Source organism: Micromesistius poutassou (assembly GCF_964030765.1).
Source record: "Micromesistius poutassou genome assembly, chromosome: 14".
NCBI lineage: Eukaryota > Metazoa > Chordata > Actinopteri > Gadiformes > Gadidae > Micromesistius > Micromesistius poutassou.
This window is the reverse complement of record NC_140284.1, coordinates 15861484-15881135: the sequence shown is the minus strand read 5'-3', so window position 1 is coordinate 15881135 and position 19652 is coordinate 15861484. Positions and strand designations below refer to the sequence as shown.

Here is a 19652-nt window from a genome sequence, read left to right as displayed (position 1 = left end):
TTTGATTTGCAGTAGATTTCTTTCGGCTTTAACGTCTGGATTCTCCTCCTGGACTTAAAAGTGTTGTATCTTAAAGAGCCCAAATGACTTAGCAGCACATCGGAGCTGAGGGAAAGTCCATCTCTTATCCCTGGTAGCTCGCCGTGATCGTATAGTGGTTAGTACTCTGCGTTGTGGCCGCAGCAACCCCGGTTCGAATCCGGGTCACGGCATTGAAACACAATGTCACGGCATATGGGTCTGATTTTAGCTGCAAAAGGCTAAACACCTTGTGGGTGATTTGTAGAAGGTTGTAAGGGCTGTATTTTCACATTTAGACATGTACATTTATTTTAAACAGCTAAGTGCCATAGGTTTTTCTGTTTAAGTGCATATTTCCTCTGTTCTGGTATATAAGAACACATTTGTAGCTTATCATAGTTTTATGAAGGGTATGTCTTTGATTTGTATTTTAGCTTATTATGTTTGATTTGCAGTAGATTTCTTCCGGCTTTAACATCTGGGTTCTCCTTCTGGATTTAAAAGTGTTGTATCTTAAAGAACCCAAATTAATTAGCAGCACATCAGAGCTGAGGGAAAACCTCTCTCTTATGCCTGGTAGCTCGCCGTGATCGTATAGTGGTTAGTACTCTGCGTTGTGGCCGCAGCAACCCCGGTTCGAATCCGGGTCACGGCATTGAAACACAATGTCACGGCATATGGGACTGATTTTAGCAGCAAAAGGCCAAACACGTTGTGGTTGATTTGTAGAAGGTTGTACTTGCTGTAATTTCACATTTAGACATGCACATTTATTTTAAACAGTTAAGTGCCATAGGTTTTTCTGTTTAAGTGCATATTTCCTCCGTTCTGGTATATAAGAACACATTTGTAGCTTATCATAGTTTTATGAAGGGTATGTCTTTGATTTGTATTTTAGCTTATTATGTTTGATTTGCAGTAGATTTCTTCCGGCTTTAACATCTGGGTTCTCCTTCTGGATTTAAAAGTGTTGTATCTTAAAGAACCCAAATGACTTAGCAGCACATCGGAGCTGAGGGAAAGTCCCTCTCAAATCCCTGGTAGCTCGCCGTGATCGTATAGTGGTTAGTACTCTGCGTTGTGGCCGCAGCAACCCCGGTTCGAATCCGGGTCACGGCATTGAAATACAATATCACAGCATATGGGTCTGACTTTAGCAGGAAAAGGCTAAACACGTTGTGGGTGATTTGTAGGAGGTTTTAAGTGCTGTGTGTTAATGTTTAGACATGGACATTTAGTTTGAACACTTAAGTGCCAGAGGTTATTCTGTTTAAGTGCATATTTTCTCTATTCTGGTATATAAGAACACATTTGTACATTATCATAGTTTTATATGGGGTATGTTTTTGATTTGTATTTTAGCTTTTGTTTGATTTGCAGTAGATTTCTTTCGGCTTTAACGTCTGGATTCTCCTCCTGGACTTAAAAGTGTTGTATCTTAAAGAGCCCAAATGACTTAGCAGCACATCGGAGCTGAGGGAAAGTCCATCTCTTATCCCTGGTAGCTCGCCGTGATCGTATAGTGGTTAGTACTCTGCGTTGTGGCCGCAGCAACCCCGGTTCGAATCCGGGTCACGGCATTGAAACACAATGTCACGGCATATGGGTCTGATTTTAGCTGCAAAAGGCTAAACACCTTGTGGGTGATTTGTAGAAGGTTGTAAGTGCTGTATTTTCACATTTAGACATGTACATTTATTTTAAACAGTTAAGTGCCATAGGTTTTTCTGTTTAAGTGCATATTTCCTCTGTTCTGGTATATAAGAACACATTTGTAGCTTATCATAGTTTTATGAAGGGTATGTCTTTGATTTGTATTTTAGCTTATTATGTTTGATTTGCAGTAGATTTCTTCCGGCTTTAACATCTGGGTTCTCCTTCTGGATTTAAAAGTGTTGTATCTTAAAGAACCCAAATGAATTAGCAGCACATCAGAGCTGAGGGAAAACCTCTCTCTTATCCCTGGTAGCTCGCCGTGATCGTATAGTGGTTAGTACTCTGCGTTGTGGCCGCAGCAACCCCGGTTCGAATCCGGGTCACGGCATTGAAACACAATATCACAGCATATGGGTCTGACTTTAGCAGGAAAAGGCTAAACACGTTGTGGGTGATTTGTAGGAGGTTTTAAGTGCTGTGTGTTAATGTTTAGACATGGACATTTAGTTTGAACACTTAAGTGCCAGAGGTTATTCTGTTTAAGTGCATATTTTCTCTATTCTGGTATATAAGAACACATTTGTACATTATCATAGTTTTATATGGGGTATGTTTTTGATTTGTATTTTAGCTTTTGTTTGATTTGCAGTAGATTTCTTTCGGCTTTAACGTCTGGATTCTCCTCCTGGACTTAAAAGTGTTGTATCTTAAAGAGCCCAAATGACTTAGCAGCACATCGGAGCTGAGGGAAAGTCCATCTCTTATCCCTGGTAGCTCGCCGTGATCGTATAGTGGTTAGTACTCTGCGTTGTGGCCGCAGCAACCCCGGTTCGAATCCGGGTCACGGCATTGAAACACAATGTCACTGCATATGGGTCTGATTTTAGCTGCAAAAGGCTAAACACCTTGTGGGTGATTTGTAGAAGGTTGTAAGTGCTGTATTTTCACATTTAGACATGTACATTTATTTTAAACACTTAAGTGCCATAGGTTTTTCTGTTTAAGTGCATATTTCCTCTGTTCTGGTATATAAGAACACATTTGTAGCTTATCATAGTTTTATGAAGGGTATGTCTTTGATTTGTATTTTAGCTTATTATGTTTGATTTGCAGTAGATTTCTTCCGGCTTTAACATCTGGGTTCTCCTTCTGGATTTAAAAGTGTTGTATCTCAAAGAACCCAAATGAATTAGCAGCACATCAGAGCTGAGGGAAAACCTCTCTCTTATGCCTGGTAGCTCGCCGTGATCGTATAGTGGTTAGTACTCTGCGTTGTGGCCGCAGCAACCCCGGTTCGAATCCGGGTCACGGCATTGAAACACAATGTCACGGCATATGGGACTGATTTTAGCAGCAAAAGGCCAAACACGTTGTGGTTGATTTGTAGAAGGTTGTACTTGCTGTAATTTCACATTTAGACATGCACATTTATTTTAAACAGTTAAGTGCCATAGGTTTTTCTGTTTAAGTGCATATTTCCTCCGTTCTGGTATATAAGAACACATTTGTAGCTTATCATAGTTTTATGAAGGGTATGTCTTTGATTTGTATTTTAGCTTATTATGTTTGATTTGCAGTAGATTTCTTCCGGCTTTAACATCTGGGTTCTCCTTCTGGATTTAAAAGTGTTGTATCTTAAAGAACCCAAATGAATTAGCAGCACATCAGAGCTGAGGGAAAACCTCTCTCTTATCCCTGGTAGCTCGCCGTGATCGTATAGTGGTTAGTACTCTGCGTTGTGGCCGCAGCAACCCCGGTTCGAATCCGGGTCACGGCATTGAAACACAATATCACAGCATATGGGTCTGACTTTAGCAGGAAAAGGCTAAACACGTTGTGGGTGATTTGTAGGAGGTTTTAAGTGCTGTGTGTTAATGTTTAGACATGGACATTTAGTTTGAACACTTAAGTGCCAGAGGTTATTCTGTTTAAGTGCATATTTTCTCTATTCTGGTATATAAGAACACATTTGTACATTATCATAGTTTTATATGGGGTATGTTTTTGATTTGTATTTTAGCTTTTGTTTGATTTGCAGTAGATTTCTTTCGGCTTTAACGTCTGGATTCTCCTCCTGGACTTAAAAGTGTTGTATCTTAAAGAGCCCAAATGACTTAGCAGCACATCGGAGCTGAGGGAAAGTCCATCTCTTATCCCTGGTAGCTCGCCGTGATCGTATAGTGGTTAGTACTCTGCGTTGTGGCCGCAGCAACCCCGGTTCGAATCCGGGTCACGGCATTGAAACACAATGTCACGGCATATGGGTCTGATTTTAGCTGCAAAAGGCTAAACACCTTGTGGGTGATTTGTAGAAGGTTGTAAGTGCTGTATTTTCACATTTAGACATGTACATTTATTTTAAACAGTTAAGTGCCATAGGTTTTTCTGTTTAAGTGCATATTTCCTCTGTTCTGGTATATAAGAACACATTTGTAGCTTATCATAGTTTTATGAAGGGTATGTCTTTGATTTGTATTTTAGCTTATTATGTTTGATTTGCAGTAGATTTCTTCCGGCTTTAACATCTGGGTTCTCCTTCTGGATTTAAAAGTGTTGTATCTTAAAGAACCCAAATGAATTAGCAGCACATCAGAGCTGAGGGAAAACCTCTCTCTTATCCCTGGTAGCTCGCCGTGATCGTATAGTGGTTAGTACTCTGCGTTGTGGCCGCAGCAACCCCGGTTCGAATCCGGGTCACGGCATTGAAACACAATATCACAGCATATGGGTCTGACTTTAGCAGGAAAAGGCTAAACACGTTGTGGGTGATTTGTAGGAGGTTTTAAGTGCTGTGTGTTAATGTTTAGACATGGACATTTAGTTTGAACACTTAAGTGCCAGAGGTTATTCTGTTTAAGTGCATATTTTCTCTATTCTGGTATATAAGAACACATTTGTACATTATCATAGTTTTATATGGGGTATGTTTTTGATTTGTATTTTAGCTTTTGTTTGATTTGCAGTAGATTTCTTTCGGCTTTAACGTCTGGATTCTCCTCCTGGACTTAAAAGTGTTGTATCTTAAAGAGCCCAAATGACTTAGCAGCACATCGGAGCTGAGGGAAAGTCCATCTCTTATCCCTGGTAGCTCGCCGTGATCGTATAGTGGTTAGTACTCTGCGTTGTGGCCGCAGCAACCCCGGTTCGAATCCGGGTCACGGCATTGAAACACAATGTCACTGCATATGGGTCTGATTTTAGCTGCAAAAGGCTAAACACCTTGTGGGTGATTTGTAGAAGGTTGTAAGTGCTGTATTTTCACATTTAGACATGTACATTTATTTTAAACACTTAAGTGCCATAGGTTTTTCTGTTTAAGTGCATATTTCCTCTGTTCTGGTATATAAGAACACATTTGTAGCTTATCATAGTTTTATGAAGGGTATGTCTTTGATTTGTATTTTAGCTTATTATGTTTGATTTGCAGTAGATTTCTTCCGGCTTTAACATCTGGGTTCTCCTTCTGGATTTAAAAGTGTTGTATCTCAAAGAACCCAAATGAATTAGCAGCACATCAGAGCTGAGGGAAAACCTCTCTCTTATGCCTGGTAGCTCGCCGTGATCGTATAGTGGTTAGTACTCTGCGTTGTGGCCGCAGCAACCCCGGTTCGAATCCGGGTCACGGCATTGAAACACAATGTCACGGCATATGGGACTGATTTTAGCAGCAAAAGGCCAAACACGTTGTGGTTGATTTGTAGAAGGTTGTACTTGCTGTAATTTCACATTTAGACATGCACATTTATTTTAAACAGTTAAGTGCCATAGGTTTTTCTGTTTAAGTGCATATTTCCTCCGTTCTGGTATATAAGAACACATTTGTAGCTTATCATAGTTTTATGAAGGGTATGTCTTTGATTTGTATTTTAGCTTATTATGTTTGATTTGCAGTAGATTTCTTCCGGCTTTAACATCTGGGTTCTCCTTCTGGATTTAAAAGTGTTGTATCTTAAAGAACCCAAATGAATTAGCAGCACATCAGAGCTGAGGGAAAACCTCTCTCTTATCCCTGGTAGCTCGCCGTGATCGTATAGTGGTTAGTACTCTGCGTTGTGGCCGCAGCAACCCCGGTTCGAATCCGGGTCACGGCATTGAAACACAATATCACAGCATATGGGTCTGACTTTAGCAGGAAAAGGCTAAACACGTTGTGGGTGATTTGTAGGAGGTTTTAAGTGCTGTGTGTTAATGTTTAGACATGGACATTTAGTTTGAACACTTAAGTGCCAGAGGTTATTCTGTTTAAGTGCATATTTTCTCTATTCTGGTATATAAGAACACATTTGTACATTATCATAGTTTTATATGGGGTATGTTTTTGATTTGTATTTTAGCTTTTGTTTGATTTGCAGTAGATTTCTTTCGGCTTTAACGTCTGGATTCTCCTCCTGGACTTAAAAGTGTTGTATCTTAAAGAGCCCAAATGACTTAGCAGCACATCGGAGCTGAGGGAAAGTCCATCTCTTATCCCTGGTAGCTCGCCGTGATCGTATAGTGGTTAGTACTCTGCGTTGTGGCCGCAGCAACCCCGGTTCGAATCCGGGTCACGGCATTGAAACACAATGTCACTGCATATGGGTCTGATTTTAGCTGCAAAAGGCTAAACACCTTGTGGGTGATTTGTAGAAGGTTGTAAGTGCTGTATTTTCACATTTAGACATGTACATTTATTTTAAACACTTAAGTGCCATAGGTTTTTCTGTTTAAGTGCATATTTCCTCTGTTCTGGTATATAAGAACACATTTGTAGCTTATCATAGTTTTATGAAGGGTATGTCTTTGATTTGTATTTTAGCTTATTATGTTTGATTTGCAGTAGATTTCTTCCGGCTTTAACATCTGGGTTCTCCTTCTGGATTTAAAAGTGTTGTATCTCAAAGAACCCAAATGAATTAGCAGCACATCAGAGCTGAGGGAAAACCTCTCTCTTATGCCTGGTAGCTCGCCGTGATCGTATAGTGGTTAGTACTCTGCGTTGTGGCCGCAGCAACCCCGGTTCGAATCCGGGTCACGGCATTGAAACACAATGTCACGGCATATGGGACTGATTTTAGCAGCAAAAGGCCAAACACGTTGTGGTTGATTTGTAGAAGGTTGTACTTGCTGTAATTTCACATTTAGACATGCACATTTATTTTAAACAGTTAAGTGCCATAGGTTTTTCTGTTTAAGTGCATATTTCCTCCGTTCTGGTATATAAGAACACATTTGTAGCTTATCATAGTTTTATGAAGGGTATGTCTTTGATTTGTATTTTAGCTTATTATGTTTGATTTGCAGTAGATTTCTTCCGGCTTTAACATCTGGGTTCTCCTTCTGGATTTAAAAGTGTTGTATCTTAAAGAACCCAAATGAATTAGCAGCACATCAGAGCTGAGGGAAAACCTCTCTCTTATCCCTGGTAGCTCGCCGTGATCGTATAGTGGTTAGTACTCTGCGTTGTGGCCGCAGCAACCCCGGTTCGAATCCGGGTCACGGCATTGAAACACAATATCACAGCATATGGGTCTGACTTTAGCAGGAAAAGGCTAAACACGTTGTGGGTGATTTGTAGGAGGTTTTAAGTGCTGTGTGTTAATGTTTAGACATGGACATTTAGTTTGAACACTTAAGTGCCAGAGGTTATTCTGTTTAAGTGCATATTTTCTCTATTCTGGTATATAAGAACACATTTGTACATTATCATAGTTTTATATGGGGTATGTTTTTGATTTGTATTTTAGCTTTTGTTTGATTTGCAGTAGATTTCTTTCGGCTTTAACGTCTGGATTCTCCTCCTGGACTTAAAAGTGTTGTATCTTAAAGAGCCCAAATGACTTAGCAGCACATCGGAGCTGAGGGAAAGTCCATCTCTTATCCCTGGTAGCTCGCCGTGATCGTATAGTGGTTAGTACTCTGCGTTGTGGCCGCAGCAACCCCGGTTCGAATCCGGGTCACGGCATTGAAACACAATGTCACGGCATATGGGTCTGATTTTAGCTGCAAAAGGCTAAACACCTTGTGGGTGATTTGTAGAAGGTTGTAAGGGCTGTATTTTCACATTTAGACATGTACATTTATTTTAAACAGCTAAGTGCCATAGGTTTTTCTGTTTAAGTGCATATTTCCTCTGTTCTGGTATATAAGAACACATTTGTAGCTTATCATAGTTTTATGAAGGGTATGTCTTTGATTTGTATTTTAGCTTATTATGTTTGATTTGCAGTAGATTTCTTCCAGCTTTAACATCTGGGTTCTCCTTCTGGATTTAAAAGTGTTGTATCTTAAAGAACCCAAATTAATTAGCAGCACATCAGAGCTGAGGGAAAACCTCTCTCTTATGCCTGGTAGCTCGCCGTGATCGTATAGTGGTTAGTACTCTGCGTTGTGGCCGCAGCAACCCCGGTTCGAATCCGGGTCACGGCATTGAAACACAATGTCACGGCATATGGGACTGATTTTAGCAGCAAAAGGCCAAACACGTTGTGGTTGATTTGTAGAAGGTTGTACTTGCTGTAATTTCACATTTAGACATGCACATTTATTTTAAACAGTTAAGTGCCATAGGTTTTTCTGTTTAAGTGCATATTTCCTCCGTTCTGGTATATAAGAACACATTTGTAGCTTATCATAGTTTTATGAAGGGTATGTCTTTGATTTGTATTTTAGCTTATTATGTTTGATTTGCAGTAGATTTCTTCCGGCTTTAACATCTGGGTTCTCCTTCTGGATTTAAAAGTGTTGTATCTTAAAGAACCCAAATGAATTAGCAGCACATCAGAGCTGAGGGAAAACCTCTCTCTTATCCCTGGTAGCTCGCCGTGATCGTATAGTGGTTAGTACTCTGCGTTGTGGCCGCAGCAACCCCGGTTCGAATCCGGGTCACGGCATTGAAACACAATATCACAGCATATGGGTCTGACTTTAGCAGGAAAAGGCTAAACACGTTGTGGGTGATTTGTAGGAGGTTTTAAGTGCTGTGTGTTAATGTTTAGACATGGACATTTAGTTTGAACACTTAAGTGCCAGAGGTTATTCTGTTTAAGTGCATATTTTCTCTATTCTGGTATATAAGAACACATTTGTACATTATCATAGTTTTATATGGGGTATGTTTTTGATTTGTATTTTAGCTTTTGTTTGATTTGCAGTAGATTTCTTTCGGCTTTAACGTCTGGATTCTCCTCCTGGACTTAAAAGTGTTGTATCTTAAAGAGCCCAAATGACTTAGCAGCACATCGGAGCTGAGGGAAAGTCCATCTCTTATCCCTGGTAGCTCGCCGTGATCGTATAGTGGTTAGTACTCTGCGTTGTGGCCGCAGCAACCCCGGTTCGAATCCGGGTCACGGCATTGAAACACAATGTCACGGCATATGGGTCTGATTTTAGCTGCAAAAGGCTAAACACCTTGTGGGTGATTTGTAGAAGGTTGTAAGGGCTGTATTTTCACATTTAGACATGTACATTTATTTTAAACAGCTAAGTGCCATAGGTTTTTCTGTTTAAGTGCATATTTCCTCTGTTCTGGTATATAAGAACACATTTGTAGCTTATCATAGTTTTATGAAGGGTATGTCTTTGATTTGTATTTTAGCTTATTATGTTTGATTTGCAGTAGATTTCTTCCGGCTTTAACATCTGGGTTCTCCTTCTGGATTTAAAAGTGTTGTATCTTAAAGAACCCAAATTAATTAGCAGCACATCAGAGCTGAGGGAAAAACTCTCTTATCCCTGGTAGCTCGCCGTGATCGTATAGTGGTTAGTACTCTGCGTTGTGGCCGCAGCAACCCCGGTTCGAATCCGGGTCACGGCATTGAAACACAATGTCACGGCATATGGGTCTGATTTTAGCTGCAAAAGGCTAAACACGTTGTGGGTGATTTGTAGGAGGTTTTAAGTGCTGTGTGTTAATGTTTAGACATGGACATTTAGTTTGAACACTTAAGTGCCAGAGGTTATTCTGTTTAAGTGCATATTTTCTCTATTCTGGTATATAAGAACACATTTGTACATTATCATAGTTTTATATGGGGTATGTTTTTGATTTGTATTTTAGCTTTTGTTTGATTTGCAGTAGATTTCTTTCGGCTTTAACGTCTGGATTCTCCTCCTGGACTTAAAAGTGTTGTATCTTAAAGAGCCCAAATGACTTAGCAGCACATCGGAGCTGAGGGAAAGTCCATCTCTTATCCCTGGTAGCTCGCCGTGATCGTATAGTGGTTAGTACTCTGCGTTGTGGCCGCAGCAACCCCGGTTCGAATCCGGGTCACGGCATTGAAACACAATGTCACGGCATATGGGTCTGATTTTAGCTGCAAAAGGCTAAACACCTTGTGGGTGATTTGTAGAAGGTTGTAAGTGCTGTATTTTCACATTTAGACATGTACATTTATTTTAAACAGTTAAGTGCCATAGGTTTTTCTGTTTAAGTGCATATTTCCTCTGTTCTGGTATATAAGAACACATTTGTAGCTTATCATAGTTTTATGAAGGGTATGTCTTTGATTTGTATTTTAGCTTATTATGTTTGATTTGCAGTAGATTTCTTCCGGCTTTAACATCTGGGTTCTCCTTCTGGATTTAAAAGTGTTGTATCTTAAAGAACCCAAATGAATTAGCAGCACATCAGAGCTGAGGGAAAACCTCTCTCTTATCCCTGGTAGCTCGCCGTGATCGTATAGTGGTTAGTACTCTGCGTTGTGGCCGCAGCAACCCCGGTTCGGATCCGGGTCACGGCATTGAAACACAATGTCACGGCATATGGGACTGATTTTAGCAGCAAAAGGCCAAACACGTTGTGGTTGATTTGTAGAAGGTTGTACTTGCTGTAATTTCACATTTAGACATGCACATTTATTTTAAACAGTTAAGTGCCATAGGTTTTTCTGTTTAAGTGCATATTTCCTCCGTTCTGGTATATAAGAACACATTTGTACATTATCATAGTTTTATATGGGGTATGTTTTTGATTTGTATCTTAGCTTATTTTGTTTGATTTGCAGTAGATTTCTTTCGGCTTTAACATCTGGATTCTCCTTCTGGACTTAAAAGTGTTGTATCTTAAAGAGCCCAAATGACTTAGCAGCACATCGGAGCTGAGGGAAAGTCCATCTCTTATCCCTGGTAGCTCGCCGTGATCGTATAGTGGTTAGTACTCTGCGTTGTGGCCGCAGCAACCCCGGTTCGAATCCGGGTCACGGCATTGAAACACAATGTCACTGCATATGGGTCTGATTTTAGCTGCAAAAGGCTAAACACCTTGTGGGTGATTTGTAGAAGGTTGTAAGTGCTGTATTTTCACATTTAGACATGTACATTTATTTTAAACACTTAAGTGCCATAGGTTTTTCTGTTTAAGTGCATATTTCCTCTGTTCTGGTATATAAGAACACATTTGTAGCTTATCATAGTTTTATGAAGGGTATGTCTTTGATTTGTATTTTAGCTTATTATGTTTGATTTGCAGTAGATTTCTTCCGGCTTTAACATCTGGGTTCTCCTTCTGGATTTAAAAGTGTTGTATCTCAAAGAACCCAAATGAATTAGCAGCACATCAGAGCTGAGGGAAAACCTCTCTCTTATGCCTGGTAGCTCGCCGTGATCGTATAGTGGTTAGTACTCTGCGTTGTGGCCGCAGCAACCCCGGTTCGAATCCGGGTCACGGCATTGAAACACAATGTCACGGCATATGGGACTGATTTTAGCAGCAAAAGGCCAAACACGTTGTGGTTGATTTGTAGAAGGTTGTACTTGCTGTAATTTCACATTTAGACATGCACATTTATTTTAAACAGTTAAGTGCCATAGGTTTTTCTGTTTAAGTGCATATTTCCTCCGTTCTGGTATATAAGAACACATTTGTAGCTTATCATAGTTTTATGAAGGGTATGTCTTTGATTTGTATTTTAGCTTATTATGTTTGATTTGCAGTAGATTTCTTCCGGCTTTAACATCTGGGTTCTCCTTCTGGATTTAAAAGTGTTGTATCTTAAAGAACCCAAATGAATTAGCAGCACATCAGAGCTGAGGGAAAACCTCTCTCTTATCCCTGGTAGCTCGCCGTGATCGTATAGTGGTTAGTACTCTGCGTTGTGGCCGCAGCAACCCCGGTTCGAATCCGGGTCACGGCATTGAAACACAATATCACAGCATATGGGTCTGACTTTAGCAGGAAAAGGCTAAACACGTTGTGGGTGATTTGTAGGAGGTTTTAAGTGCTGTGTGTTAATGTTTAGACATGGACATTTAGTTTGAACACTTAAGTGCCAGAGGTTATTCTGTTTAAGTGCATATTTTCTCTATTCTGGTATATAAGAACACATTTGTACATTATCATAGTTTTATATGGGGTATGTTTTTGATTTGTATTTTAGCTTTTGTTTGATTTGCAGTAGATTTCTTTCGGCTTTAACGTCTGGATTCTCCTCCTGGACTTAAAAGTGTTGTATCTTAAAGAGCCCAAATGACTTAGCAGCACATCGGAGCTGAGGGAAAGTCCATCTCTTATCCCTGGTAGCTCGCCGTGATCGTATAGTGGTTAGTACTCTGCGTTGTGGCCGCAGCAACCCCGGTTCGAATCCGGGTCACGGCATTGAAACACAATGTCACGGCATATGGGTCTGATTTTAGCTGCAAAAGGCTAAACACCTTGTGGGTGATTTGTAGAAGGTTGTAAGGGCTGTATTTTCACATTTAGACATGTACATTTATTTTAAACAGCTAAGTGCCATAGGTTTTTCTGTTTAAGTGCATATTTCCTCTGTTCTGGTATATAAGAACACATTTGTAGCTTATCATAGTTTTATGAAGGGTATGTCTTTGATTTGTATTTTAGCTTATTATGTTTGATTTGCAGTAGATTTCTTCCGGCTTTAACATCTGGGTTCTCCTTCTGGATTTAAAAGTGTTGTATCTTAAAGAACCCAAATTAATTAGCAGCACATCAGAGCTGAGGGAAAACCTCTCTCTTATGCCTGGTAGCTCGCCGTGATCGTATAGTGGTTAGTACTCTGCGTTGTGGCCGCAGCAACCCCGGTTCGAATCCGGGTCACGGCATTGAAACACAATGTCACGGCATATGGGACTGATTTTAGCAGCAAAAGGCCAAACACGTTGTGGTTGATTTGTAGAAGGTTGTACTTGCTGTAATTTCACATTTAGACATGCACATTTATTTTAAACAGTTAAGTGCCATAGGTTTTTCTGTTTAAGTGCATATTTCCTCCGTTCTGGTATATAAGAACACATTTGTAGCTTATCATAGTTTTATGAAGGGTATGTCTTTGATTTGTATTTTAGCTTATTATGTTTGATTTGCAGTAGATTTCTTCCGGCTTTAACATCTGGGTTCTCCTTCTGGATTTAAAAGTGTTGTATCTTAAAGAACCCAAATGAATTAGCAGCACATCAGAGCTGAGGGAAAACCTCTCTCTTATCCCTGGTAGCTCGCCGTGATCGTATAGTGGTTAGTACTCTGCGTTGTGGCCGCAGCAACCCCGGTTCGAATCCGGGTCACGGCATTGAAACACAATATCACAGCATATGCGTCTGACTTTAGCAGGAAAAGGCTAAACACGTTGTGGGTGATTTGTAGGAGGTTTTAAGTGCTGTGTGTTAATGTTTAGACATGGACATTTAGTTTGAACACTTAAGTGCCAGAGGTTATTCTGTTTAAGTGCATATTTTCTCTATTCTGGTATATAAGAACACATTTGTACATTATCATAGTTTTATATGGGGTATGTTTTTGATTTGTATTTTAGCTTTTGTTTGATTTGCAGTAGATTTCTTTCGGCTTTAACGTCTGGATTCTCCTCCTGGACTTAAAAGTGTTGTATCTTAAAGAGCCCAAATGACTTAGCAGCACATCGGAGCTGAGGGAAAGTCCATCTCTTATCCCTGGTAGCTCGCCGTGATCGTATAGTGGTTAGTACTCTGCGTTGTGGCCGCAGCAACCCCGGTTCGAATCCGGGTCACGGCATTGAAACACAATGTCACGGTATATGGGTCTGATTTTAGCTGCAAAAGGCTAAACACCTTGTGGGTGATTTGTAGAAGGTTGTAAGGGCTGTATTTTCACATTTAGACATGTACATTTATTTTAAACAGCTAAGTGCCATAGGTTTTTCTGTTTAAGTGCATATTTCCTCTGTTCTGGTATATAAGAACACATTTGTAGCTTATCATAGTTTTATGAAGGGTATGTCTTTGATTTGTATTTTAGCTTATTATGTTTGATTTGCAGTAGATTTCTTCCGGCTTTAACATCTGGGTTCTCCTTCTGGATTTAAAAGTGTTGTATCTTAAAGAACCCAAATTAATTAGCAGCACATCAGAGCTGAGGGAAAACCTCTCTTATCCCTGGTAGCTCGCCGTGATCGTATAGTGGTTAGTACTCTGCGTTGTGGCCGCAGCAACCCCGGTTCGAATCCGGGTCACGGCATTGAAACACAATGTCACGGCATATGGGTCTGATTTTAGCTGCAAAAGGCTAAACACGTTGTGGGTGATTTGTAGGAGGTTTTAAGTGCTGTGTGTTAATGTTTAGACATGGACATTTAGTTTGAACACTTAAGTGCCAGAGGTTATTCTGTTTAAGTGCATATTTTCTCTATTCTGGTATATAAGAACACATTTGTACATTATCATAGTTTTATATGGGGTATGTTTTTGATTTGTATTTTAGCTTTTGTTTGATTTGCAGTAGATTTCTTTCGGCTTTAACGTCTGGATTCTCCTCCTGGACTTAAAAGTGTTGTATCTTAAAGAGCCCAAATGACTTAGCAGCACATCGGAGCTGAGGGAAAGTCCATCTCTTATCCCTGGTAGCTCGCCGTGATCGTATAGTGGTTAGTACTCTGCGTTGTGGCCGCAGCAACCCCGGTTCGAATCCGGGTCACGGCATTGAAACACAATGTCACGGCATATGGGTCTGATTTTAGCTGCAAAAGGCTAAACACCTTGTGGGTGATTTGTAGAAGGTTGTAAGTGCTGTATTTTCACATTTAGACATGTACATTTATTTTAAACAGTTAAGTGCCATAGGTTTTTCTGTTTAAGTGCATATTTCCTCTGTTCTGGTATATAAGAACACATTTGTAGCTTATCATAGTTTTATGAAGGGTATGTCTTTGATTTGTATTTTAGCTTATTATGTTTGATTTGCAGTAGATTTCTTCCGGCTTTAACATCTGGGTTCTCCTTCTGGATTTAAAAGTGTTGTATCTTAAAGAACCCAAATGAATTAGCAGCACATCAGAGCTGAGGGAAAACCTCTCTCTTATCCCTGGTAGCTCGCCGTGATCGTATAGTGGTTAGTACTCTGCGTTGTGGCCGCAGCAACCCCGGTTCGGATCCGGGTCACGGCATTGAAACACAATGTCACGGCATATGGGACTGATTTTAGCAGCAAAAGGCCAAACACGTTGTGGTTGATTTGTAGAAGGTTGTACTTGCTGTAATTTCACATTTAGACATGCACATTTATTTTAAACAGTTAAGTGCCATAGGTTTTTCTGTTTAAGTGCATATTTCCTCCGTTCTGGTATATAAGAACACATTTGTACATTATCATAGTTTTATATGGGGTATGTTTTTGATTTGTATCTTAGCTTATTTTGTTTGATTTGCAGTAGATTTCTTTCGGCTTTAACATCTGGATTCTCCTTCTGGACTTAAAAGTGTTGTATCTTAAAGAGCCCAAATGACTTAGCAGCACATCGGAGCTGAGGGAAAGTCCCTCTCAAATCCCTGGTAGCTCGCCGTGATCGTATAGTGGTTAGTACTCTGCGTTGTGGCCGCAGCAACCCCGGTTCGAATCCGGGTCACGGCATTGAAACACAATATCACAGCATATGGGTCTGACTTTAGCAGGAAAAGGCTAAACACGTTGTGGGTGATTTGTAGGAGGTTTTAAGTGCTGTGTGTTAATGTTTAGACATGGACATTTAGTTTGAACACTTAAGTGCCAGAGGTTATTCTGTTTAAGTGCATATTTTCTCTATTCTGGTATATAAGAACACATTTGTACATTATCATAGTTTTATATGGGGTATGTTTTTGATTTGTATTTTAGCTTTTGTTTGATTTGCAGTAGATTTCTTTCGGCTTTAACGTCTGGATTCTCCTCCTGGACTTAAAAGTGTTGTATCTTAAAGAGCCCAAATGACTTAGCAGCACATCGGAGCTGAGGGAAAGTCCATCTCTTATCCCTGGTAGCTCGCCGTGATCGTATAGTGGTTAGTACTCTGCGTTGTGGCCGCAGCAACCCCGGTTCGAATCCGGGTCACGGCATTGAAACACAATGTCACGGCATATGGGACTGATTTTAGCAGCAAAAGGCCAAACACGTTGTGGTTGATTTGTAGAAGGTTGTACTTGCTGTAATTTCACATTTAGACATGCACATTTATTTTAAACAGTTAAGTGCCATAGGTTTTTCTGTTTAAGTGCATATTTCCTCCGTTCTGGTATATAAGAACACATTTGTACATTATCATAGTTTTATATGGGGTATGTTTTTGGTTTGTATTTTAGCTTATTTTGTTTGATTTGCAGTAGATTTCTTTCGGCTTTAACATCTGGATTCTCCTTTTGGACTTAAAAGTGTTGTATCTTAAAGAGCCCAAATGACTTAGCAGCACATCGGAGCTGAGGGAAAGTCCCTCTGAAATCCCTGGTAGCTCGCCGTGATCGTATAGTGGTTAGTACTCTGCGTTGTGGCCGCAGCAACCCCGGTTCGAATCCGGGTCACGGCATTGAAACACAATATCACAGCATATGGGTCTGACTTTAGCAGGAAAAGGCTAAACACGTTTTGGGTGATTTGTAGGAGGTTTTAAGTGCTGTGTGTTAATGTTTAGACCTGGACATTTAGTTTGAACACTTAAGTGCCAGAGGTTATTCTGTTTAAGTGCATATTTTCTCTATTCTGGTATATAAGAACACATTTGTACATTATCATAGTTTTATATGGGGTATGTTTTTGATTTGTATTTTAGCTTTTGTTTGATTTGCAGTAGATTTCTTTCGGCTTTAACGTCTGAATTCTCCTCCTGGACTTAAAAGTGTTGTATCTTAAAGAGCCCAAATGACTTAGCAGCACATCGGAGCTGAGGGAAAGTCCATCTCTTATCCCTGGTAGCTCGCCGTGATCGTATGGTGGTTAGTACTCTGCGTTGTGGCCGCAGCAACCCCGGTTCGAATCCGGGTCACGGCATTGAAACACAATGTCACGGCATATGGGTCTGATTTTAGCTGCAAAAGGCTAAACACCTTGTGGGTGATTTGTAGAAGGTTGTAAGTGCTGTATTTTCACATTTAGACATGTACATTTATTTTAAACAGTTAAGTGCCATAGGTTTTTCTGTTTAAGTGCATATTTCCTCTGTTCTGGTATATAAGAACACATTTGTAGCTTATCATAGTTTTATGAAGGGTATGTCTTTGATTTGTATTTTAGCTTATTATGTTTGATTTGCAGTAGATTTCTTCCGGCTTTAACATCTGGGTTCTCCTTCTGGATTTAAAAGTGTTGTATCTTAAAGAACCCAAATGAATTAGCAGCACATCAGAGCTGAGGGAAAACCTCTCTCTTATCCCTGGTAGCTCGCCGTGATCGTATAGTGGTTAGTACTCTGCGTTGTGGCCGCAGCAACCCCGGTTCGAATCCGGGTCACGGCATTGAAACACAATGTCACGGCATATGGGATTGATTTTAGCAGCAAAAGGCCAAACACGTTGTGGTTGATTTGTAGAAGGTTGTACTTGCTGTAATTTCACATTTAGACATGCACATTTATTTTAAACAGTTAAGTGCCATAGGTTTTTCTGTTTAAGTGCATATTTCCTCCGTTCTGGTATATAAGAACACATTTGTACATTATCATAGTTTTATATGGGGTATGTTTTTGATTTGTATTTTAGCTTATTTTGTTTGATTTGCAGTAGATTTCTTTCGGCTTTAACATCTGGATTCTCCTTCTGGACTTAAAAGTGTTGTATCTTAAAGAGCCCAAATGACTTAGCAGCACATCGGAGCTGAGGGAAAGTCCCTCTCAAATCCCTCGTAGCTCGCCGTGATCGTATAGTGGTTAGTACTCTGCGTTGTGGCCGCAGCAACCCCGGTTCGAATCCGGGTCACGGCATTGAAACACAATATCACAGTATATGGGTCTGACTTTAGCAGGAAAAGGCTAAACACGTTGTGGGTGATTTGTAGGAGGTTTTAAGGGCTGTGTGTTAATGTTTAGACATGGACATTTAGTTTGAACACTTAAGTGCCAGAGGTTATTCTGTTTAAGTGCATATTTTCTCTATTCTGGTATATAAGAACACATTTGTACATTATCATAGTTTTATATGGGGTATGTTTTTGATTTGTATTTTAGCTTATTTTGTTTGATTTGCAGTAGATTTCTTTCGGCTTTAACATCTGGATTCTCCTTCTGGACTTAAAAGTGTTGTATCTTAAAGAGCCCAAATGACTTAGCAGCACATCGGAGCTGAGGGAAATTCCCTCTCAAATCCCTGGTAGCTCGCCGTGATCGTATAGTGGTTAGTACTCTGCGTTGTGGCCGCAGCAACCCCGGTTCGAATCCGGGTCACGGCATTGAAACACAATGTCACGGCATATGGGTCTGATTTTAGCTGCAAAAGGCTAAACACCTTGTGGGTGATTTGTAGAAGGTTGTAAGTGCTGTATTTTCACATTTAGACATGTACATTTATTTTAAACAGCTAAGTGCCATAGGTTTTTCTGTTTAAGTGCATATTTCCTCTGTTCTGGTATATAAGAACACATTTGTAGCTTATCATAGTTTTATGAAGGGTATGTCTTTGATTTGTATTTTAGCTTATTATGTTTGATTTGCAGTAGATTTCTTCCGGCTTTAACATCTGGGTTCTCCTTCTGGATTTAAAAGTGTTGTATCTTAAAGAACCCAAATTAATTAGCAGCACATCAGAGCTGAGGGAAAACCTCTCTTATCCCTGGTAGCTCGCCGTGATCGTATAGTGGTTAGTACTCTGCGTTGTGGCCGCAGCAACCCCGGTTCGAATCCGGGTCACGGCATTGAAACACAATGTCACGGCATATGGGTCTGATTTTAGCTGCAAAAGGCTAAACACGTTGTGGGTGATTTGTAGGAGGTTTTAAGTGCTGTGTGTTAATGTTTAGACATGGACATTTAGTTTGAACACTTAAGTGCCAGAGGTTATTCTGTTTAAGTGCATATTTTCTCTATTCTGGTATATAAGAACACATTTGTACATTATCATAGTTTTATATGGGGTATGTTTTTGATTTGTATTTTAGCTTTTGTTTGATTTGCAGTAGATTTCTTTCGGCTTTAACATCTGGATTCTCCTCCTGGACTTAAAAGTGTTGTATCTTAAAGAGCCCAAATGACTTAGCAGCACATCGGAGCTGAGGGAAAGTCCATCTCTTATCCCTGGTAGCTCGCCGTGATCGTATAGTGGTTAGTACTCTGCGTTGTGGCCGCAGCAACCCCGGTTCGAATCCGGGTCACGGCATTGAAACACAATGTCACGGCATATGCGTCTGATTTTAGCTGCAAAAGGCTAAACACCTTGTGGGTGATTTGTAGAAGGTTGTAAGTGCTGTATTTTCACATTTAGACATGTACATTTATTTTAAACAGTTAAGTGCCATAGGTTTTTCTGTTTAAGTGCATATTTCCTCTGTTCTGGTATATAAGAACACATTTGTAGCTTATCATAGTTTTATGAAGGGTATGTCTTTGATTTGTATTTTAGCTTATTATGTTTGATTTGCAGTAGATTTCTTCCGGCTTTAACATCTGGGTTCTCCTTCTGGATTTAAAAGTGTTGTATCTTAAAGAACCCAAATGAATTAGCAGCACATCAGAGCTGAGGGAAAACCTCTCTCTTATCCCTGGTAGCTCGCCGTGATCGTATAGTGGTTAGTACTCTGCGTTGTGGCCGCAGCAACCCCGGTTCGAATCCGGGTCACGGCA

At 40.1% G+C, this 19652-nt stretch overlaps 40 non-coding genes across 40 annotated transcripts; all 40 read left to right on the top strand.

Moving 5' to 3' along the window:
• Positions 1-140: 140 nt before the first annotated feature.
• On the top strand, positions 141-212 carry AC3HAE_028868 (transfer RNA histidin (anticodon GUG)). Its single transcript has one exon. It is a non-coding gene; the product is annotated as a tRNA-His (tRNA).
• Positions 213-604: 392 nt separating this feature from the next.
• Positions 605-676, top strand: AC3HAE_028867 (transfer RNA histidin (anticodon GUG)). The gene has a single exon. It is a non-coding gene; the product is annotated as a tRNA-His (tRNA).
• A 392-nt stretch (positions 677-1068) lies between these two features.
• AC3HAE_028866 (transfer RNA histidin (anticodon GUG)) lies at positions 1069-1140 on the top strand. The gene has a single exon. It is a non-coding gene; the product is annotated as a tRNA-His (tRNA).
• Positions 1141-1529: 389 nt separating this feature from the next.
• Positions 1530-1601, top strand: AC3HAE_028865 (transfer RNA histidin (anticodon GUG)). The gene has a single exon. It is a non-coding gene; the product is annotated as a tRNA-His (tRNA).
• Positions 1602-1993: 392 nt separating this feature from the next.
• Positions 1994-2065, top strand: AC3HAE_028864 (transfer RNA histidin (anticodon GUG)). Its single transcript has one exon. It is a non-coding gene; the product is annotated as a tRNA-His (tRNA).
• Positions 2066-2454: 389 nt separating this feature from the next.
• Positions 2455-2526, top strand: AC3HAE_028862 (transfer RNA histidin (anticodon GUG)). Its single transcript has one exon. It is a non-coding gene; the product is annotated as a tRNA-His (tRNA).
• Positions 2527-2918: 392 nt separating this feature from the next.
• On the top strand, positions 2919-2990 carry AC3HAE_028861 (transfer RNA histidin (anticodon GUG)). Its single transcript has one exon. It is a non-coding gene; the product is annotated as a tRNA-His (tRNA).
• A 392-nt stretch (positions 2991-3382) lies between these two features.
• AC3HAE_028860 (transfer RNA histidin (anticodon GUG)) lies at positions 3383-3454 on the top strand. The gene has a single exon. It is a non-coding gene; the product is annotated as a tRNA-His (tRNA).
• Positions 3455-3843: 389 nt separating this feature from the next.
• Positions 3844-3915, top strand: AC3HAE_028859 (transfer RNA histidin (anticodon GUG)). The gene has a single exon. It is a non-coding gene; the product is annotated as a tRNA-His (tRNA).
• A 392-nt stretch (positions 3916-4307) lies between these two features.
• AC3HAE_028857 (transfer RNA histidin (anticodon GUG)) lies at positions 4308-4379 on the top strand. Its single transcript has one exon. It is a non-coding gene; the product is annotated as a tRNA-His (tRNA).
• A 389-nt stretch (positions 4380-4768) lies between these two features.
• Positions 4769-4840, top strand: AC3HAE_028856 (transfer RNA histidin (anticodon GUG)). Its single transcript has one exon. It is a non-coding gene; the product is annotated as a tRNA-His (tRNA).
• A 392-nt stretch (positions 4841-5232) lies between these two features.
• Positions 5233-5304, top strand: AC3HAE_028855 (transfer RNA histidin (anticodon GUG)). The gene has a single exon. It is a non-coding gene; the product is annotated as a tRNA-His (tRNA).
• Positions 5305-5696: 392 nt separating this feature from the next.
• Positions 5697-5768, top strand: AC3HAE_028854 (transfer RNA histidin (anticodon GUG)). Its single transcript has one exon. It is a non-coding gene; the product is annotated as a tRNA-His (tRNA).
• A 389-nt stretch (positions 5769-6157) lies between these two features.
• AC3HAE_028853 (transfer RNA histidin (anticodon GUG)) lies at positions 6158-6229 on the top strand. The gene has a single exon. It is a non-coding gene; the product is annotated as a tRNA-His (tRNA).
• Positions 6230-6621: 392 nt separating this feature from the next.
• On the top strand, positions 6622-6693 carry AC3HAE_028852 (transfer RNA histidin (anticodon GUG)). The gene has a single exon. It is a non-coding gene; the product is annotated as a tRNA-His (tRNA).
• A 392-nt stretch (positions 6694-7085) lies between these two features.
• AC3HAE_028850 (transfer RNA histidin (anticodon GUG)) lies at positions 7086-7157 on the top strand. The gene has a single exon. It is a non-coding gene; the product is annotated as a tRNA-His (tRNA).
• A 389-nt stretch (positions 7158-7546) lies between these two features.
• Positions 7547-7618, top strand: AC3HAE_028849 (transfer RNA histidin (anticodon GUG)). The gene has a single exon. It is a non-coding gene; the product is annotated as a tRNA-His (tRNA).
• A 392-nt stretch (positions 7619-8010) lies between these two features.
• AC3HAE_028848 (transfer RNA histidin (anticodon GUG)) lies at positions 8011-8082 on the top strand. Its single transcript has one exon. It is a non-coding gene; the product is annotated as a tRNA-His (tRNA).
• Positions 8083-8474: 392 nt separating this feature from the next.
• AC3HAE_028846 (transfer RNA histidin (anticodon GUG)) lies at positions 8475-8546 on the top strand. The gene has a single exon. It is a non-coding gene; the product is annotated as a tRNA-His (tRNA).
• A 389-nt stretch (positions 8547-8935) lies between these two features.
• Positions 8936-9007, top strand: AC3HAE_028845 (transfer RNA histidin (anticodon GUG)). Its single transcript has one exon. It is a non-coding gene; the product is annotated as a tRNA-His (tRNA).
• A 390-nt stretch (positions 9008-9397) lies between these two features.
• Positions 9398-9469, top strand: AC3HAE_028844 (transfer RNA histidin (anticodon GUG)). Its single transcript has one exon. It is a non-coding gene; the product is annotated as a tRNA-His (tRNA).
• Positions 9470-9858: 389 nt separating this feature from the next.
• Positions 9859-9930, top strand: AC3HAE_028843 (transfer RNA histidin (anticodon GUG)). Its single transcript has one exon. It is a non-coding gene; the product is annotated as a tRNA-His (tRNA).
• An 856-nt stretch (positions 9931-10786) lies between these two features.
• AC3HAE_028842 (transfer RNA histidin (anticodon GUG)) lies at positions 10787-10858 on the top strand. Its single transcript has one exon. It is a non-coding gene; the product is annotated as a tRNA-His (tRNA).
• A 392-nt stretch (positions 10859-11250) lies between these two features.
• AC3HAE_028841 (transfer RNA histidin (anticodon GUG)) lies at positions 11251-11322 on the top strand. Its single transcript has one exon. It is a non-coding gene; the product is annotated as a tRNA-His (tRNA).
• Positions 11323-11714: 392 nt separating this feature from the next.
• Positions 11715-11786, top strand: AC3HAE_028840 (transfer RNA histidin (anticodon GUG)). Its single transcript has one exon. It is a non-coding gene; the product is annotated as a tRNA-His (tRNA).
• Positions 11787-12175: 389 nt separating this feature from the next.
• AC3HAE_028838 (transfer RNA histidin (anticodon GUG)) lies at positions 12176-12247 on the top strand. Its single transcript has one exon. It is a non-coding gene; the product is annotated as a tRNA-His (tRNA).
• A 392-nt stretch (positions 12248-12639) lies between these two features.
• On the top strand, positions 12640-12711 carry AC3HAE_028837 (transfer RNA histidin (anticodon GUG)). Its single transcript has one exon. It is a non-coding gene; the product is annotated as a tRNA-His (tRNA).
• Positions 12712-13103: 392 nt separating this feature from the next.
• AC3HAE_028835 (transfer RNA histidin (anticodon GUG)) lies at positions 13104-13175 on the top strand. Its single transcript has one exon. It is a non-coding gene; the product is annotated as a tRNA-His (tRNA).
• Positions 13176-13564: 389 nt separating this feature from the next.
• AC3HAE_028834 (transfer RNA histidin (anticodon GUG)) lies at positions 13565-13636 on the top strand. Its single transcript has one exon. It is a non-coding gene; the product is annotated as a tRNA-His (tRNA).
• A 390-nt stretch (positions 13637-14026) lies between these two features.
• Positions 14027-14098, top strand: AC3HAE_028833 (transfer RNA histidin (anticodon GUG)). The gene has a single exon. It is a non-coding gene; the product is annotated as a tRNA-His (tRNA).
• A 389-nt stretch (positions 14099-14487) lies between these two features.
• AC3HAE_028832 (transfer RNA histidin (anticodon GUG)) lies at positions 14488-14559 on the top strand. The gene has a single exon. It is a non-coding gene; the product is annotated as a tRNA-His (tRNA).
• An 856-nt stretch (positions 14560-15415) lies between these two features.
• Positions 15416-15487, top strand: AC3HAE_028831 (transfer RNA histidin (anticodon GUG)). Its single transcript has one exon. It is a non-coding gene; the product is annotated as a tRNA-His (tRNA).
• A 389-nt stretch (positions 15488-15876) lies between these two features.
• Positions 15877-15948, top strand: AC3HAE_028830 (transfer RNA histidin (anticodon GUG)). Its single transcript has one exon. It is a non-coding gene; the product is annotated as a tRNA-His (tRNA).
• Positions 15949-16340: 392 nt separating this feature from the next.
• Positions 16341-16412, top strand: AC3HAE_028829 (transfer RNA histidin (anticodon GUG)). The gene has a single exon. It is a non-coding gene; the product is annotated as a tRNA-His (tRNA).
• An 853-nt stretch (positions 16413-17265) lies between these two features.
• Positions 17266-17337, top strand: AC3HAE_028828 (transfer RNA histidin (anticodon GUG)). Its single transcript has one exon. It is a non-coding gene; the product is annotated as a tRNA-His (tRNA).
• Positions 17338-17729: 392 nt separating this feature from the next.
• Positions 17730-17801, top strand: AC3HAE_028826 (transfer RNA histidin (anticodon GUG)). Its single transcript has one exon. It is a non-coding gene; the product is annotated as a tRNA-His (tRNA).
• Positions 17802-18193: 392 nt separating this feature from the next.
• AC3HAE_028824 (transfer RNA histidin (anticodon GUG)) lies at positions 18194-18265 on the top strand. The gene has a single exon. It is a non-coding gene; the product is annotated as a tRNA-His (tRNA).
• A 390-nt stretch (positions 18266-18655) lies between these two features.
• AC3HAE_028823 (transfer RNA histidin (anticodon GUG)) lies at positions 18656-18727 on the top strand. Its single transcript has one exon. It is a non-coding gene; the product is annotated as a tRNA-His (tRNA).
• Positions 18728-19116: 389 nt separating this feature from the next.
• Positions 19117-19188, top strand: AC3HAE_028822 (transfer RNA histidin (anticodon GUG)). Its single transcript has one exon. It is a non-coding gene; the product is annotated as a tRNA-His (tRNA).
• Positions 19189-19580: 392 nt separating this feature from the next.
• AC3HAE_028821 (transfer RNA histidin (anticodon GUG)) lies at positions 19581-19652 on the top strand. The gene has a single exon. It is a non-coding gene; the product is annotated as a tRNA-His (tRNA).